This window comes from Siniperca chuatsi, linkage group LG18, assembly GCF_020085105.1.
Source record: "Siniperca chuatsi isolate FFG_IHB_CAS linkage group LG18, ASM2008510v1, whole genome shotgun sequence".
NCBI lineage: Eukaryota > Metazoa > Chordata > Actinopteri > Centrarchiformes > Sinipercidae > Siniperca > Siniperca chuatsi.
Genome location: NC_058059.1, coordinates 10,374,520 through 10,380,519, shown reverse-complemented (window position 1 = coordinate 10,380,519; position 6,000 = coordinate 10,374,520).

The window sequence follows — 6,000 nt, the reverse complement described above, 5'->3', positions numbered from 1 at the left end:
TTAACACAATATGTAGCCATCAAGTGGATATTTTCGTCCAGCTCATGGAGCTAATGCTAGCTTAATTAGCTAGCTAGCTACAGTTGATACAATACCAGCGATACTTGTCATTACAGCCGGCAAAATTGACAGTCACTGGCTAGGAATAAGAAGCCTGCTTTGTCTACCTCTGTCTGAAATCAAGAACCCATTGATTTGATTCACTGGATTAGCCTGTCTGGTTATTTGAATGTGAATGGCTTCTCAAATGATTTTCCAGAAAATGTACTATATCACGCTATGTATCAATATCGTAATGTAAAATTACATATACCATGACAGAAGATTTATCCATATCACTCACCTGTTCAGATAAGAATAGAATACAACAGAGTAGAATAGTTAACTGATGTAGTGACGCTCAGATACACATCAGCATGTGGAGTGACCTTTCCAAAAGGCAGGGCATACTTTGAGATTAAACTTTGAGATCAGGGTTGCTAAGCAACAGCAGCCAGACTCTTGCAGACTCAGGAATTTTTTCATGTTTCATGCTGCTAGCAACCAAGGCCACTGCAGCCGTTGGGTCTTTTCAATGAACCTCACTTCCTGGTATTCATCCGCTTCCTTCCTGTCAGCTAATGAGAAACGGTCGTCCGAGTCGTATGAGTATCAGATTTTTGTCAGTTTGGTCAACTCAGCTGGCTTTTAAGTGATATCTCTGACAGCCTTGACCTACTCCAGGTTTTTCTCTATTGTTTGAATGTCGAGATGCACTGAGTGGGCATCATGAGGAAGAGGACAAACAGTACTGTTTTGACAGATGTGGAAAAGACATTACATTATGTTTAAGTGTATTTGACTAAAGTTCACACTGTCCTTCTGGGACAGATGGAAATAACACTGCATAGTGACACAGCTAAAAACAACATCCCACCAGCCTGCCCTATTATCTCGCTAACATTCAGATGGAAACTCATCAGCTATCACAGGGCCATCATTTGTACATTTCCCCTCAAGGATGTTCAGATCTTTATATTTAAAATCACATGGGTTTTGACTTGTCTTATGCTTTGACTCATTATTACATACATGAGCAGTTATATGAAGCCTCTCTACCAAGTATTTCCCCATCCCAGTAATGTGATCCCTGTCACTAAGTGCTGTCTGTCCTATGAATGTTCCCGTTATATAGAGCGTGGAGCCTTGAGAACATAACTGCTCCCTGGGGAAACTCTGGAATAGATTGCGTGATGGGTGTTAGGGAGAGCTGATTCAGCACTCTGCACTGACCGGAACCCCCCCCCATACCCCATTGCCTTATCACCCCATTACTTTTCCCTCCATCTTTTCTAATAGTATACCCTTTATCAAGACTATCCGTCTGGGAACATGAAAGAAGAGACAGACTCTGCGGTGGTGTTGGAAGGACGGAGGGGCTGGTTCAGGCAAGAACCAAGACTCAGGCAAAAACCAAGCCACAGAGACAAAGAAACCAGACCATTGTAGAAAAGGTTTTCTTTTTTCACAAAAATGGCTTCAATGGAGAAGCCATTTCTGTGAAAAAAGAAAACCCCTCTTTAAACAGAAATGGTGGTCTGAGATTCAACTTGCCAACGGTTTACCACAGTGTATTAACACCTTGGTCAGGTGTGGGAGGTGCAGCCAGAAAACAATAGGCCTGATTACTGATTACTGGGCCATCATGGAAACAAAAGAAGGTCAGTTTCAGGTAAAACTAGGCAGGGTAAACAGCAGAAACTCAGGAAGACTGCTTCCTGAGGGCAGGGCTTAAGTAACACAGAGTAGCTTAAATTTCTGAGTTCTCAGACCATTTTCACAATTGAGAATGACTTCCGGATGGGAGCCGAAATGTCTTGATTCTGAAAACTATGTCCAGATGACTACGACTGAAACCTTTTCTGCGATGGAACACTCCTGGACGAATGAGGGACTACACCGTCTTAAAGAAACCAGACTTTGCTGAAAAATAAAAACAATGCAATCAATAAATTCTTTAGATGTATACAAGTAAAAAATTTTCCTTTGTTGCTTTCTGTTCACTCTGAATATGATACTCATAAGCTTGTGAACACCTTTCAAAGAAAAGACTGTTTGTTTACATTTCTACTTGCATTCATCTGTGCAAGCATGTGTCAACAGCCCCACAGCACACAAGAAATGTGCTTCCTGTTAACTTCACAGACAAGCAGGCAAACAGGTACTTCACAGCATCATTTGAAATTCTTCAGCAGACGGGACTCAGCAATTTTGTTTCGAGTGTTTACACACAGGCCGAAATCCTGTTTTTAATGCTGTAGTGATTTGGGAACAAGACACTATTTAGACGGGCAGAATGTGGGTTTACATTGGGCATATATCTATTGTTTGTTTTATTTTGGCCATATGTGTTTATTTTTTATTGTGTATTTGCCAAAAGCAACACAAGAAAATGGCAAAAAATTATAATATAACAATTAAATGGCACAAAGACAGTGTAAACTATTTGTGCACATTGATATGCTTGTCTAACATTTTTTCTTCATGTTTAAAATTTGGTCTAGTAGGTGGGAACTTGTGAATGTATCTTGATAGAAACTAAAGGAGTGAAAAAGTAACTCATTCTATATCTAACAACACCAACAATGTGTTAGTCTGTCTCTCAGCTCATTACTGAGGACATAAATCTTCAAAAAAATGAGTCGTAAATACGTAACTGTAAAGTAATTTCCTAAAAAAACATGGGCACAGGAGTTAAAATGCATTTGTTGGGGACTATTTTCAGCTGCAGATTAATACACATTGATTTTGTGAGTCTTTATGGTAGCAGGACGGTTTATGTGGGATTAAAGGTAGGGTATGCGATTCTATAGAAATCCAATACCATGACAAATACCATGATCTAGTGTAAGCAACAACACAGCAAGTAATGTAACTAACGTTAGCTAGGTTGTGGGTTAGCAAACTGTTGCTACAGTTGCTGCTGCAAAGCTAACAGCCAGAGAGGACGAGATGGTTTCCCAGAGCCAGCACACCAGCTCCAGGCAGCGATACTCACAACTCTCCTGCTACTATAGCTAACATCACAACAGCAGCATATCTTGGCAAACTAGAAAGTAAGCTGAATGTCCGTGGGAAAGTCATTTAATTTGGAGTCCATTGTCAGATCACACAAACAAAAACTGTGTGGCTCTGCTGTTAATTTATCTCTTTTTACGAGCAAATATTATAATGCACTTAATTCTGATAAATAACCAGTTAATGTCCATCGGTGTGTGGCTTGAAATGTACAATGTGCTTTGTGGAGTGGCTACAAGCGCATACTAAATCTGATTGCACACCAGAAAGAGGTTCTTAGAGGCAGAGTTTTACAGTGCAGAATTAATGGAGTGGGTGTGGAGTGTGAAGCATTCATCTCAGTGTTTCACTTTACTGCCTTAACTAAATAGCTAAACACAGTGAAGGGGCCGATTTGTTCTGACATTACACGTGCATGGACTTATGCATGCATGCACATGAACATGCCAGACACCTGCAGGTTATAAATCAGACGCCTGGGTCTTGCAGGGCACAGAGCTGCCCCTCCCTGGCAGCTGGGGTAAGATAGGAAGGGGGGGGTTCTTCTTCTCTGCTTTGCTTCTTTGGCCGTCTGATGTCTGGGGAATCTGGTTTCACCAAAATGCTGCTGATGTACGTTAACAATGGGAGCTTTGGGGATGCTGCAGTGGGCTTTAACAGCGAACTGTGTGTGTGTGCGCTCTTGCATGTCTGTGCATAAATAGACAGTAAACTGTTCTCTTTCGTCAGTCCTCTTGTCTGGCAACAGGAGCCTAGCTGATAAGATCTATTTTGGAGCCACACAGTCCAGGGCAGTTCCACACTTGTGTTTTTCTTTTCTGTTTTAACTGTGTCTCTAATGATAGCCGGATTATCCAGCCCTTTTTTAAAGCTTCACTGTTGCTGCCCTCTTTTCAAACTTGGCAAAGCCTCATCTAGTATCTGTGTTTAGATGCAGTGTGCTGATTTGAGACACAACAGTGAAAAACAACAGTAATCCTGCAGTTTCAAAATCCCCTCATCCAAATACACACTTATACGTGCGTGCATAAAACTCACATTACCCCTTCTAACCAACTGAGAAAGAGTGTCCTTGCATAGTCCTTTCTATGTCTGGACATGCCTCAGAGGAATGTGTGTTATGTATTGTAACGGACAGGGTTTTTTGGCCGTTCATGCACCGACTATCAAGTCCAAGAGGTTATTGCTTTCAGCCCATCCACCACCACTACACCCTCACCAGCTACCAGCACTACCCTCAGCGTGGGAAACCCCCACTGGAATGTCTTTAAGAGACATAGCAGCTCAAATAAACAAGCTTCCTCCTCTATAGGTATGTGCTATTTCTTTTGGTGACGACAAAGTGTGTGTATGTGTTTGTGAGCATCTGTGTGTTTGAGCCATTCCTCATCAGTAAGCAGTGAGCACACACAGTAAGAGGCGGTAATCAGTACCAATTATCCTCAAGCACGAAGAGAGTCAAGAGGAGCGTTCCTCCTCAGCACGACAACAGCTCAAGTCAGGCTTGATTAATCTTAATGTCTGTCTGGAGCAGCGCAGGAAATTAGTGGGACTTGAAAAAGAGTGAATCAAGTTTGTTTTAAAAGGCGTAACGTCAAATGATGTTTATAACATGAGGGTGATGTCTTATTTTCCTTCAAGAAAATAAAGGAACAAGTTGTTTATTGGACTAGTATTGCAATCAAAGTTCAATCATAAACATGTTTATGACACTCAGGATTAAGGAGACAATTAATTCAGAGTGCTGTTGACAGAAAGCTTTGCAATGCTTTAGTTAGGAGTTGGCCTTGATTTTAGCACATAAAACCCATATCTTTTCACTAAGAATTGGTTATGGCACTTGTACTAGGGGTTATTTACTGTGATGCAGCTGCAGAAGGAGTTTACCACAAAGATTTGCCACAAAGGGCTAAAAAATCCTTAGTGTTTACAGAATGAGGTGATCCAAAGCTACATTTAGACTACATCTACACTAAGCCATCTCATTTTTAAAACATCATGTTCAGGTGAGTGCTGAGTGTCAGCCTGAGCTCTCTGTCATCATCTATACTGTGTTTAAATAAAGCTGATTTCATGATTTAGTTGTTCTCATTTACATATGTATCTGCTGATGTTGTTAGACAATGGAACAAGTATGAAATTGTGCTTTAATCACGTCTCATAAATACTATTTGTTAACCAGTGGTCATTTCAAAGCTGCTGTGCTGCGGTGATAAAATCATTATTTCATGATTGCAATGTTGTCTGATAAAGTCAACATAAATACTGGTTAGAGACAACACCTGTAACATGTGATTAGCTATACTGACATTTAAAATGAGGGTGAAAAGTGACAGAAAGTTTGTCTTAACTTTACTGCCACATAGCCCCTGACTCCTAGTGGGCAGGGTTACGTCATCATTTTGCAAAAGCTCAGTTTTCCCTCATACACCCCCTAAACACCAAGCCGGCATTTTAAGATTTAGACTTTCTGGTGTATAAAGCTGCATTTTGAGAAAAACACTCGCTTAGTTAGGATGAAGGGCTGGAACAGAGAGAATAAGATGTGTTTTTAAATTGAATTGGCTTAATGTGGACATACTCTTAGACTTGCTTATAATGCCTTTTAAAAACAGTCAGTAAATCATTTTGAAATATTACAATCATATCTAGATGAATTTTCATATGCAGCTTTTGGGTCCTGATTGTAAATGTATCAAACTAGTATTATGGCTTGTTCTTCTAATCTGTGACAAGACTTTCTCGTCTATATGCTATTTACATTAGTAGGTATGAAAAGTTAAGTGTCGTTTTGGATCATTTAGGGTCCAGGGGTTCTGTCATGGGAACAACATGGCCTACATACCCAGGGTGCAATGTTGTGGGTCATCTTCTCTCACTGATGGTCAACAAGTCAAAGGTCAATTTGAAAGGTCAACAGTGGCTTGACCTCTATAATGCCAG